Source organism: Balaenoptera borealis, assembly GCF_965194805.1.
Source record: "Balaenoptera borealis genome assembly, chromosome: 12".
NCBI classification, from domain to species: Eukaryota; Metazoa; Chordata; class Mammalia; order Artiodactyla; family Balaenopteridae; genus Balaenoptera; species Balaenoptera borealis.
This window is the reverse complement of record NC_138869.1, coordinates 13,841,576-13,854,922: the sequence shown is the minus strand read 5'-3', so window position 1 is coordinate 13,854,922 and position 13,347 is coordinate 13,841,576. Positions and strand designations below refer to the sequence as shown.

The 13,347-nt window shown below is 36.9% G+C and overlaps 1 protein-coding gene across 21 annotated transcripts in view; it reads left to right on the top strand.

The window, feature by feature from the left end:
• Positions 1 to 13,347, top strand: part of GRM7 (glutamate metabotropic receptor 7) — a 1,142,612-nt gene that overhangs the window by 305,117 nt on the left and 824,148 nt on the right. For 2 of the 21 annotated variants that reach the window (XR_014232667.1, XR_014232668.1), the window contains one exon: positions 1,319 to 1,447. The exons of the other annotated variants lie outside the window; for them this stretch is intronic. The gene's annotated coding sequence lies outside the window, so the exon portion shown is untranslated. The remainder of the gene's footprint in view (positions 1 to 1,318; positions 1,448 to 13,347) is intronic. 21 annotated transcript variants of the gene reach the window in all.

The window sequence follows — 13,347 nt, the reverse complement described above, 5'->3', positions numbered from 1 at the left end:
TTTAGTTTGTGACTTTATGAGATCCATTTTTCATCTTTGATTTATAACAACCTTTTATATATCAATGTGTTTATTTTGTTGTTTGTTATAAATGCAATTTTTTTCTCTTCATTTATTAATTTTTATTTTGTGTGTGTTGAACTTCTTTAATATTGCCAAGTCTATTCAAAAACGCTTTAATGAACACAACAAATGTGGAAAATCAGTCATTCTCCTGCATTTTGTAATCAATTTATTTCCTTTTGGGCAGTATGGAAATGTAAATCCTTATTTCATCTTATGGTTGGAAAGAATCTATTCCCTCGGAAAGGGATTATAGTCTCCACGATGCAGTAATGGGAGATTTTATAGGGTAGGCAGGGTCTACAGAAGAAAAAACCCTAAATCACACTCCATTGGTGGTTGCCTTATTTATAAAAATGGCATTTGAGGTTGTGTGACTGCCATCAGGTAAGCAAAATTAATTTTTAGCATGAAATATCACTATCAGCAAGAACAGCCTAGGATAGGCTAGCAGTAAGAAGTGAGGGGTTTTGGAAGTGGGGCATAGCCTCTGTTTCCTCCAAAACAGCTAGAAATTTAAACTCTGGGGCTCCTGCTTGATCCAATCAGCCCAGCTAGTATGTGTTGCCAGGTAGGGTGAATAGACTCAGAAGTCCAAGAGCTCATCCTTGGTCCCCTCTGGAAATGAGCAGAGAATACTGTGTCAGGCAGAGGTGATCAGTCCATGGTCTGGAGACTTGGATCTCCCCGCATAGTCCTTAAAGTCAGGGTGAGACAAAATGCCAATACAAATTATATTGATGACAGTATCAATGAGGGGACATTGAGTCCTTTGACCCAACGTGTGTCTGCAGTGTGCCATCCATTAGTAAATGGGCAAAGCCATTTGACAGATCTATCTGATACAATGAATGAATCTGACCCTCATATTTTGAAAAACTCAAAACTGTATCCATTTGTCAAGAACAGTGGCTACTTGTTCTGCTTTATTCCCCCTGGTAGAACTCGATAACATTGCAGGCAGTAAGACATTGCCACATTTCACCCTGGAGTAGCCCCAAAACTGAAGAAGCTGTCTTATCAGTAGTTAGCTCCTTCTCACCAAGAATATTAAAGTAGATTTGTATGACTAGCAAATTAAAGAGACTATAGTGCCTACCACTACTGTATTCACTAAGGCACCCAAGTTATTCTAAAGAAGTCCTAATAATACATTAGGACTGTTTTGAATATTTTTATTTGATTAGCCATAATCTTCTAGTTATAACACCCATCACCATTTTGACCACTGAAACTTGGCCTTATTTTCTTACAGCCTAGCCCTGTGGTCTTGGGCTAATCACTAACCTGCTTGGATACAATTTTCTTCTCTATGAAATAGAAACAATATTATATGCGTCGAAGGACTGCAGGAAGATGAGCTGCAATGTTTATCAAGTGCCTAGTAAGTAGCCTGGCCCATAATAACTACTTGGCTAATTGTAGATGTTGTTAGTTTCATTTTTAGTTTTATTTCCAAACACTTCTCTTTACTTTTGGAACTCTAAAATTTGTTTTGAGAGTGGAGGACTTGTTGTTTGGATTCCTCCAATACTCTCTGTATATTCTGTACTTCTATCCCTAGATCATTTATATTAATGGAATAGATGATCTTTGGTATGGTGATTCCAAGGTGACAAGGAGCTAAGTGGAGGCTCAGTACACACCTGGAAGTATGGATTTTCATGCCCAGTGCAAATGTGGGAAAGGCATTATTCCCACATTATAAAGGGGGTAAACTTGAGGAGACTCCGGGTTGAGAGATGAGAGATTCACAGGTACTATGTTTATCCTGCAGGGTACCACAGGGGCTTTTATGTTCTGTAGCAAGAATTTGCACCTTATACCCTTGTAGTTAGAAGTAAAGCATACCACATAACTAATACCTAGTAAGCATTAGAGTTAGAATAAATACCATTTATTTAACGTTTCCTTTGTGTTAAGCATTTTACAGCTACAACATATGGATGGATACTATATTGTAATGGTTAAGAGTGTAGTTTTTTGAGCTAGATAATCCTGGATTGGAATCTCATCTTTATTACCTCTTTTTTTTCTGTTTTATTGAGGTATAATTGACAAAATTGTAAGGTAGTCAAAGACTATATCATGATGATTTAATATACATATACGTTGCAAAAGGATCCTTCCCATCACGTTAATTAATACATCTAACAGCTCATGACACCTTTTTCTTTTTTTTCTTTTTTTGGTGAGAACACTTAAGTTCTATTCTCTCAGAAAGTTTTAGTTATACAATACAGTATTATTGACTATAGTAACTATGTTATACAGGAGATCCTCAGACCTTATTCATCCTGCAGCTGAAAGTTTGTACCCTTTTACCAATCTTCCCCTCTTTTCCCCACCCGCCCCCCAGCCCCTGGCAACCAGTTTTCTACTCTCTGTTCTATGAGTGTGGCTTTTTTTCTTTTTAGATTCCATATATAAATGATATCATTCGTATTTATCTTGTCTGGCTTATTTCATTAGCATAATGCACTCCTGTTTCATCTATATTGTCACAAATGACGGGATCTCCTTCATTTTTTTAAGGCCGAATAATATTCCATTACCTCTTAAATGAGTGACTTTTGGTACATTGTTTACACTTTCTAAGCCTCAGGGTTTCTTCTGTAAAAAAAAAAATATATACTAACAGGTTATTTTCTGATATGTGGAATGTTTGTTGAATCAAGAAATAATTAGTTGAGATCATAAATGTGACACTTAGCACTGTATTAAGATTTATTAATACTCTCCCTGTTAATTTTTACAATAAATTGTGTAATAAGTAACAATAATAATAGTACTAGTAGTAGTTTTAGAAAATGCATAGGATGTGCCAGGCATCATATACTGTACTGCCCTCCTTCATTTGTACCACAAGTTACATGTGGATATCATCTTCTACGTTTTTTCCTTTAGAGAAAATTGAAGCTCAGCAAGATTGAGTAGCTTTCTCAAGATGTGAACTCAGGTCTGAATCACTCCAAATATAGGTTCTTAATTACTCCATGTCTTTAATTCCACATCTGCATTTGTTGTTGTTGTTTTTAACTTTCCAAGCATCTGATCTGAAATTCCTTTCTCTTTGGGGAATTTTCCACTTTGCGGGTCTTGGTGAGAAACAGAGCCTTCCTCCCGTTATACAAGCTGAACATGTCAGATACACTGTTTACTCTCATGCTCAGTCTCCCTTACAGATGGAAAACAGTCGGGCGACCTCGGGTTGGCCAACTGCACCCCTCTCTTGGATTTTGAATTACAAATAAATGAGGTAAAGAAGCAAGGCCAGCAGTGCTGGGTCAACCTCCTGTTTCCTGTTCCTGCTTGGTAGCAAGGCCAGCTAGGACTTACAACATCACTTTGGCCTGATCCTATAATTGTAATAGCATAGCCTTGGCTTCCGGTTGTTTAGTCTGCTTCTAGTTACTGAGACCTAACCATAAACTTCCAAAAGTTTCCTTTTCTGCTCAAATTAGCCATATCTGGTTCCTGATGATTACAAATAAGACCTTTCCTGATATACAATGGTGACCTACTTATCCAGGCAGGTGTAACATCGTCCTGGCAGGGACAGAGGGCAGGCAAGTTCCTTGAACAGCTGAACAAGAAGAAAAAGACCTAAGAAGGAAGAATTGAAGCCAGTTCTGCTTGTGTTATAATTTTACCCGCAGCTGCCTCTGTTTCACAGACCACATGCTAAGGACCATGTCCCTTCCCCTATAACAGATGAGCAAAGTAGACCCAGGCCTTCCAACCCAGAGACCAGCTGAGCTGTACCGTGGACAATCTAGGATACGAAAGACTTCACTCAATGTCTTTGTCACTTGACACATTGTTCCTCTCTTTGGGAAGTGGCTTCTTTGTGTGACAGGAATATGCTAAACCAAGACGTAAGTAGACAGAGGTGAAAGATGCTAAACCAAGACGTAAGTAGACAGAGGTGAAAGATGCCAAAATAAGCTACAGAAAAAAAGGCGTAAGGACTTATATTTTCTGTTATTTGAAGGTGTTAAGACCCCACATAGAATATGAGTCCTTTAAAGGAAAGTTGTGAATGGCCCAGGGAATGTTGAATTTCCATGTGGCAATATGTTCGTGATCAGTTATGATGATGATGATGATGGTAGCATCAATAGCATTTATCAGTGTTTCCTGGGTGAAAGGCACTTTATCCTAGTGACCTTTTATCCCCATGACGACCCTGTGAAGTAGGAAATACTGTTTCAGCATCTTCAGGGTTTTGTTTTGTTTTTTTTTTTAATTAGGAATTTACCCTAGATCACAATTGGGTGGTAGAACAACCAGAACTGGACACTAGCCTTTCCTGAATTCCCAGAGTGTGATCTTAGCAGTTGTATTGCCTGATGCAGAGCCATTTAAATGTTGCCAAAGCAATGAAACATATACCTATTTCTAACAGATTCTAACTCAGAAGCTCTGGGGTTAAGTGCAGAGCAGTTGAGTGTGATTGTCTTTACAGACAGGAGATAACTTAAGAGAAGTTGTTTAAAAGTATATTTGCATATTGCACTACACTGTCATATCTGTGATTGGTTAGCTATTGAGTAACTAACACAAATCCCAATCCCATCTCTAATCTCACTCATCTCTTGTATAATATTTGACCTAATTGAGGCAGTTTTTTTTTTTGTTCTTTCCCACAAACACGAATCGAACATCCAAAACATGCTTACCATTTGTGAGTATATTCTCTTAGTTATTTAGGAGTTGAGTAAGAGTGAGAGAGAAAAAGACACATAAATATGAAATACGGTCATCATTTTTTTTGTATCCTTTATGTTGTTAATCCCTCTTAGCATTTACTACCATTCACTCGTTTGTATTATTTGGGGTATAGCAGTTTATTCACACAGCATTTTTACACATGGCTTATCATTTGTATTCTATTTTAATAACACTAATAATTATAGACTATTGACAAACTCATCAGACCCTACATATTCATTTCAAAATCATGAAAATAAGGTGGAAAATGAGGTGTAAAGTGGAAAATCTATGTGTATCTTTTCATTGGTGGGATGAGGAGCTACCTGAATATCACTCCTTTAGCTTTTCCTTCAAATGGTGCACTTTTTCCTCCATGCATAGGAGTGACTTCCATTAAGTAAACAGTAGTCTTCAGGGCAAACCTAAGAAGTAGAAACAGGAGAACTTTTCAGTTAAAATCAAACATACTTTTTCTTCAGTAATGAAAAAAAAAATTCTTCATGAGAAGTTCAACCACCATGAGTTCCATGGTGAAAAACTTTCCACTTATAGATGCAACTTCCCACAGAATTCTGAGAAATGTCGTTAGTAGAGAGGGGTGTTGCATACACCTGTTTCATTTCCCTCTGACTTTTCCTCCTCCTTTCTCCATTGACATTAAAATCTATAGTGAAAGCACATAGTAAGCAGTCTAGGACAATTGATATGACATTTAATCTAAATCTCCAAAGTGTATTTTAGATGGGGATGCTGTGAGAGTCACAGGAGGGAAAAAAATCTAGAATTATTCTTATGTGATCAAATGTACTAAAATAACAAAAGCAAATCTTATTTCTAGCTAATAAAATAGCATTCCTTATATGATGTCATATTATGGCAGAAAAGAAACATATGCGTCATTTTCTTCTATATTAAAACTGCTAAGGAGTGGGGGGACCAATGAACTAAATCAATTGTTTTGGGTTCAAGTTGTAGTTTTTAGTAGCCATCCTTCTCAGGAAGTTTTCGGAAGCAAATGTACTTCGTTTACTATCACCACTAAATATGCAGTTGTGTAGATTTGTGAAAAAAAAGTATTATCAAATATATATACTTTAAAATGATTTGTGTAAATGTATTTATTCATATTATTATTCTCCCTAAGTAAATCAAAATATACTATATACTATGTTTTTCTTCTATGGCTTAAAAGGGGAATGTGTGTTGAAACTTATTCAAATATTTATTAGGTGTCTACTAAGTGCCAGGCACTCTACTAGGCAATAGAGATTTTGTAATAGAGGTGGAAAATGCCCTTGACCTCCAGAACTGATACTCTTGTAAGAGAAATACTGGGTCAAACTAAGTCAACAGTTTCTTTGCTACACAGCTTTTTACGAGTCTTGTGAATTATGAGTCTCTGATAAGGAGATGTAGTGAACAACAGATCCCAAATTTATTTGAAATCTTTTCCTTCATGGACTGTCTCATAGGATTTGTGATCCACTGAACACACTTTGAGAGGCACTAGTATTCTGCAGTGGTTAGTTAATTGTTTTCTATTAAGCAACTATATACTGAATCCATGACATTATTCTGGATTTTTTTGGAGGATACAATGGTGTACATGGCCACTGTGATGATAAGGGGGTCCAGTTTAGTTAGGAAGAGAAACCACAGGAGTTATAACTTAATGTAACGAAGAAATACACACACATATACATATATTTATATGTAAATTACTATTTATATAGTATACAATGTCTTCTGAAGAAGAGAGAGTTTTCAACTTGGGATCTCACAGGAGGTTTCACAGAGAAGGTAGACCCTGAGCTGGGCAGAATTTCAGTAAGTTAATTTGGTTCTGACTGTACGATAAAATCAGGTATTTGCACTGGTCAATCTGACCTTGATGGAACAGCATTCCATTTGCAGGGAATAGTGTGATCAAACATGCAGTGGTGGAGATTACCAGATTGTAATATTCCAGTACCTGGAAAGTGTTGAAACATCTGCTTTCTCCACGGTCTAGAAAAGTGAATCTCAAGTGGAATGCAAGTATAAGGGAGGCCAGTGCTCTTTGCTTTGTACATTGCTTTGATTCTACAACATGCAACAATGTAGTAATCTGTTTCAGATTGTCATTATTCAAGAGGGTTCTTAGTAACAGGAGTGGAAAGGAAGACCTCTCTTCCTGTGTTTCTGACCTATGCTCTTGAGCCAGAAAAGATACCAACATCACTGACCTGACCTTGTCTCAGGTATCTATCAGGTATCTACTAGAATCATTCTAGTGAAAGGTAACTAGAAGTCCAAAGGACTTAAAAGATACACTATAACTTTTGTATACTTTATACACCTGGTAAAACAAAAATGTCACCTGAGTGGTCCCCTTCCCTAGAAATACCAGTATGTTTTTCCAGTGCATGGCAGAATTTTGCAGGTAAAACTGGGATAAAGGTGAAGAACAGTCTTAAAATTCTAGTCCTTGAACAGCACCTAACACACAACAGGTTTTCAATAATCTTAGCAACAATATTCACAAATAATGACCATCAGCATAACTGCTCTTTTGTGCCAAAATACATTACCATATTACTTTTTTTCCTTCAGCTTTACAACTTGGGTTCTATTATTGTTTCCATTTTACAGATTAGGAAAGTGAGGCTCAGAGATGCTAAGTCACTTGGGCAAGGTCACAGAGCTTGTAGGAGATAAACCTGTACCCTTACTGTTGGATCCTACAAACCAGACCATAATTTAAGTCGTTCAAAATATACCTCAAAACATTTGAGTAAATTAATGAATAAATCCTCATAGTCAGACTGACCAGATCATTATATTAGGTTCAGCTAAGTGGAGGAATGTCATAATAATAGTTGGACAGTTAATACACTAATTTACTTGCATTGAATTTTCTAAATGATGTTTAGCTGGTGGTTTCGTGATTATAACCATCGAATAAAAACAGACATATTTTGGTGTTTGGAATAAGATCTCATATTGAGTAAAATACATATCTATTCCTAGACCTATATGATGTGAGTAACAGATGATATTGAGATGCCATCTAGAAGTACTCCTGTTCAGTTCATCATGTCAGCCCAGCCAATAATTTTAGAATGTTCAGAGTGGATAATATATGCAGCCATAAAGCATGTTTCTAATCAATGCAAATAATATTTTTCCTATGCTAAACCCAGAGTTAAGTTATAACATGCATCATAAGATTAATGGGCCATTTTTTTCTTCATCACTTTGCTAAATTACTTAGTTTGGGAACCATTCAGAAGGTTGTGAATTGGAGCTGAGCAGTAGGAGTGAGACTGTGCCTTTGATGATGAAATTATTTCCACCCCGATCCCTACTTCTACCTTCTTGGGAAAGAAGGCAACATTTCTTCTAGAAAAAGTCACAGGTTTATAAGCTGGCTTGTATAATAATACGTTTGGAGGAATATTGTGTCTTTTAAGCAGAGCCTATCTCGGCATATAAAATATTTTTTACCTACCATTTAATGAAATTAAGACTCACTTTGAGGCTAGGTCTTTTGCCATTTGACTCCTGGATCACTTCTATGAATATATTTTTTTCTTGAGACGAAGTGTGAACCCAATATAGTATCCATCATTCAGTCTATCTGTGTATCTGATGTACATCATCTGAAGCACAAGCTCCCTGAAGCCAGGCACTTTATCTGCTCTAACAGTGTAGCCCTGATCCTTAGTGTCTAGCTTTTGGAGATTCTTAATAAACATTTGTACTGAATAAGGTATGTATATGGTGAGCAAAAGTTGGCTTCCCATTTTAGAGTCAAGAGTATCCCACTCATGTTCTGTGAACACTGGATAGCAGAATCTTACTATGTTATTTTTCAGTTCCCTTTGCAAGTTTCCTGAAAGGGCATTCCTGTCCTTAGAATGTCCATCTCCTCCCATCTTCCTGGAGAATAACTCTTCTTTCTTAAATACTTAGTCCCATTATTGACTCTTTAAGATTGAATTTATTACCTCCTTACAAACAGAAAAATGCAGTGCTTTTTTTTGACATTTATCACCAGAAAATTATTCTAATGCCTGAAATTCTGGACCTAAAATGCCTGGACTAGTGGTTCTCAAAGTGTGGTACCCAGACCAGCACATCAGCTGCACCTAGGAATTTGTGAGAAATGAAAGTCGTGGGCCCTGCTCCAGACCTACAGACTCGGACACTCTGGGGCTGGGGCCCACTACCTGTTTCAGCAAGCTCTCCTGGTGATGCTGATGCATACGCACGTTTGAGAGCCACTGCTTAGACCTAGAACTTAAGGTTTAGGCTTTGGACAGAGCTGAGTCCTAAACACTACTAAGACACTGGAGCGACCATGGACAAGTTACTTCTGGGAACTTCTTACCATCTGTGTGCCTTGCTTAGCTAATAGTGATTTAATTAATTAGAATAATGCACACAGTGTACTCAAGAGAGTAACCAAAGCATACTTTACGTTCCATAAATTCTAGCTGTTTACCATTATCGTCAATCAGAGCTTACTGACGCATCCTGAAGACATCCTTCTAATAAGTGTAATAATGTGGCTTGTAAAATTAACAGCTTAGAAGAGCATATTACGAAGTTCATCAGACAGGGTCTCAGCAGGAAATCAGGGGTACATCAATAAGGATAAATTGAGCCCAATGTAGAGAATCAAGAGATAGTGTAGTGCCCTGGGTTCAGTAAAAGCGTGGCTACTTTATAGGAGAGGAAGGAGAAAGGAAGCCTTGCTGGAGAGAGAGCCCTCCCCAAAGATGCTGTGATGCCCCACAGAGAATCACTATACGTTAGTTGAGGGGTGCAGCCAACTCCCAGCAACTTGGCAAGAATTAATAACCTAACTTCACTCCCCTCCTTCATTCCCTACAATCTCCTATTGGTACTCTTCATTGGTGAGCCAAACAGAAGCCAGAGCAAGGACACTTACTAAGATAGGCCATGCAAGCCATCCGTATAGAGTTGGGTGGAGAAAGGATCTGGAAGGGCAAATAGGACATATTTCCCACAGGTGGTGAGCGAGCTGTGAAATCACTCGCCCTTCTAACATCATTGCCATTGCAGGAGCACGGAGGAGCAAGTGGTTAGTTCTGACTTGGCAGATTCAGGAGACTTCAGGACAGAACTGGTATATGAGTTGGGCTTTAAAGGTAGATTTGAGTTTTAATGGAGAGTATGGAGTAAGAATTGGTGAAGAACCAAGGGAAAGGGAGATTCATTGCAAATGGAGAAAAGAAAAGTGGCATAAAGACAAGAAAAGTCAAGATATATGGAAGAGATAGCAAATACTCTGCGTGTGACTGGAGCAGAGAATGGGTAGACGAAGGCTGGAAGTTAAGGTGAAGTCAGACCTTGAATAACATTAAAGTTTCCTCCTTTAACCTCAATTTCTACCTTCTACTCCCTTCATTAAGATTGGAAAATTAAAAGTGAATTTGACTGGGTTGGTGACAATGGCAGTATAAAGCAAAGAGAGGAGAATAAGAGTAAAAAATTTAGTAGTACCTTGGGAAGCTGGGTAAATGATGGGTGGTGGTGTCACATCAAAGCATGGGCAAGTGATTGTGACAAATATAGGCTTATTTCTTGACTATATGACTTCAGTTAAGGTGCTGAAGCCCTCTAGGCTGCAGTCTCCCAACCTGTAACATGGGGATAAAATCTCGCTTCCTCCAAGGTTTCTGTGAGGATCTAATGAGAAATGGAAGTAAGAGTTGAGTCCGGTAATCAGTTCTTAATACATATAAACTAATGTGATGATAAGGGTAAGAATACTTGCTACCATTTATTGAATACTTATTATGTGTCCAATATTGTGCTAGTGCATTTACGTATCTTTTCTCACTTAGCTTTCTTTTCTCTTATCTCCCTTTCTATAGGCAAGAGATAACTGATGACTCAGTTATGAGGAAACCCAGTTGTCAGGAAAATGTCAGAGGGAAAATGTACCAGAAAGTTAATTCCTAATGGATCTGTCAGCCTTAAACAGCGCATGTCTGTGCTAAAATGTGTAAAATGTCTGTGCTAAAACTACTCAATTGGACAAGTTTTGATAAAATATTAACTTAATGAATAGGCGTAAACAGCTTGGAGCTTTTTGGAGGGTATGTGGTAACATTAGTATTGGTGTGATGACTTTTGGAAGTTCTATGGTATCTAGAAGTCAAAAAGAAGACCCGGAAAGGGGGAAAACTCTCTCTGAAAGTTATTGGGGAAGTCTGGCTAGTAAGACTCCAAAAGGGAGAATCAGTAAGAGGCCAGATTATTCATAGGCCTTCTAAGAATGTGTCCATGAGAAATATTTACAATGATTGGATGCCAGAATAAAGGAGAACACTGGCTTCATAAATGGTAACTTATTTTATACAAACAGGCTAATGATAAAAATAACGAAAATCTGATGGATTTTTGAGAGTTTCGTTGACCAAACTGAGACAAAAGTGCATACAGCTAGATGCTCATCGTTTTAATCAGTTCACTTTGGAGTCAAGCAAAGATAGCACCTGAAATGGTAAGGGACTTTTATGCAAGGTCACAAAGATTTTTGGTGGTGCATTTGGGATATAAACCCATTTCCATAAGAATTCTTTCAGAAGTCAAATGTTTGCTTGTTCAAAATAGCATGAACTTACTTCTAGGAAAAGTTCCTAAGAACAAAATAATTTGAGTAATGAAGAACACTGATGTAGCTGTTAATTTAAGAACCCAGAAATAGAGGTAAAGAGTAAAGCAATTATGGGTTAAGAGTCTGCATAAATTCCCCTGGAAGGGGGATACGGTCAGAGATGGCAATTTGAAAACTGTGAGTCACCAAAAGTAAAAGTTTAAATTACAAGCTGTTTGGGGGTCTTCAAGAGAGATGTTGTAGATTGAACAACAACAGCAGCAAGGATAAAATATAAGGCTGTCATGTAGACTGCAGCCTGAAAAGAAAGCATTGCAGAAAAGCCACATCATCCTGAATTTATATTTCCATGTATTTGAACGGATTGGAGAGCAGTAAAGTTGTTTTAAAAGCGAGTGATTTAAGTCAGCCAGCTTGTGAATAATACGAGATATTTTTGCATTTACATTTATTTATGTCCATAAATAACGAACTTTAACAATGAACAAAATCCATAATCCTGATAATGCTAAGAAAACTGGAAAGATACCTTTACCTTGAAAAGACAGGATAAAGAAGACAGCATAGAAATTTAGGGAGATTGCAGTTTTGGAAAAATTATATTAACATTTATTAGCTGCTGTGGCTTTGAAATGTGATGATTTAAAGAAGGAAGTAGACTGTTGATTTCTAAAAGGTAATGTGTTGGCTGAAAGAGAAGAGAATCTTGTTGAGACCTAAAGTGTTCTTTTTAGGATATATTTCAATGTCATTTCAAAAAATAAACACATTTCCCATAACAAAGCAGTGAGGTTAATGGAATAATGCAGGTGAAAGCTTTTTGGCCCAAAGGAGTTCCATCAGGGTAAAATATTACTGTTTAACACACCATGACCCAGGCCTGTGAGTGCCAGCACAGTGGCTGTTTTTACAAGATCTGGTCCAGTATTCACAGTAGTTCTGGCCTTAGCACTAGGCAAGGATCATTCTGTTTGTATCTTCCCGATTGCTTCCTCTAGAGAAATGGGATAATCCCTCCTCTTCTAAACTGGAAAGTAGTTTCTTCACTCAATAAAACTAAAGTTTATTCTCCAGGTTGAGCTTTTCCAACTCTTAGAGGTCTAAAATGAATGATATGAAACATACTATATTTGCATCTATTTTTATTTAAGAGTTATCTAAGGAGATTTATCTAATTAAATAGGAATTTCCTTACAGATGCCAAAATAAACAATCAACAAGTTTTCTTTAAAAATCATATATATTATATAACAAGATCCACCTAAGAGTTAAAATGTAAGTAGGTATACAATTTAACTATTTGAAGATAATTTTTCTTCTTACCACTGAAGCAATAAGCAGCTAGTAGTACAATTTGGGGAAAACAATATTTCTGGCTTTTGTTTGTTTTATTTTAGTTTGTGATATTCATGAGATCTTTTGTGAAGCCTTTGGGTATATAGTAAAATTAATGGGTTTTTAACTTTGTATTGACTCGTATTTTTGTAGGTTTTAATTTTTTCTTTTGGCTTTAATCTATACTTTTACTTTTTCATTTAGAAATAATTTATTTTTCTCAGGATTGCAATCTCAGTGCAATCCTCTACTTTTCTATTTGTTGGACGTTCTCTTAGACTTCTACATTTTTGTCTAGTTAGTACATTTCTAGTTTTTTATACAATTGATAAGAACTCTTTAATCTTATGAATTCTTTATATTTTCTCTTTGGAGACAAGATTTATAGGGATTTCCTTGGGCTTAAGCTAGATAGAAAAACAAATTTGCATATGAAATGTTGAAGGCTTTGTTACAAAGTGAGTTAACATTATATGTATATTTGAAATAATCTATGTATTTCAACCAGAGCACCTAGCTGTTAACCTCCAGATTAATATCTATCATAAAATATGTACATGCTTCCAACACATGGCATTGCCTCGTATTACTGCATGTCCAGG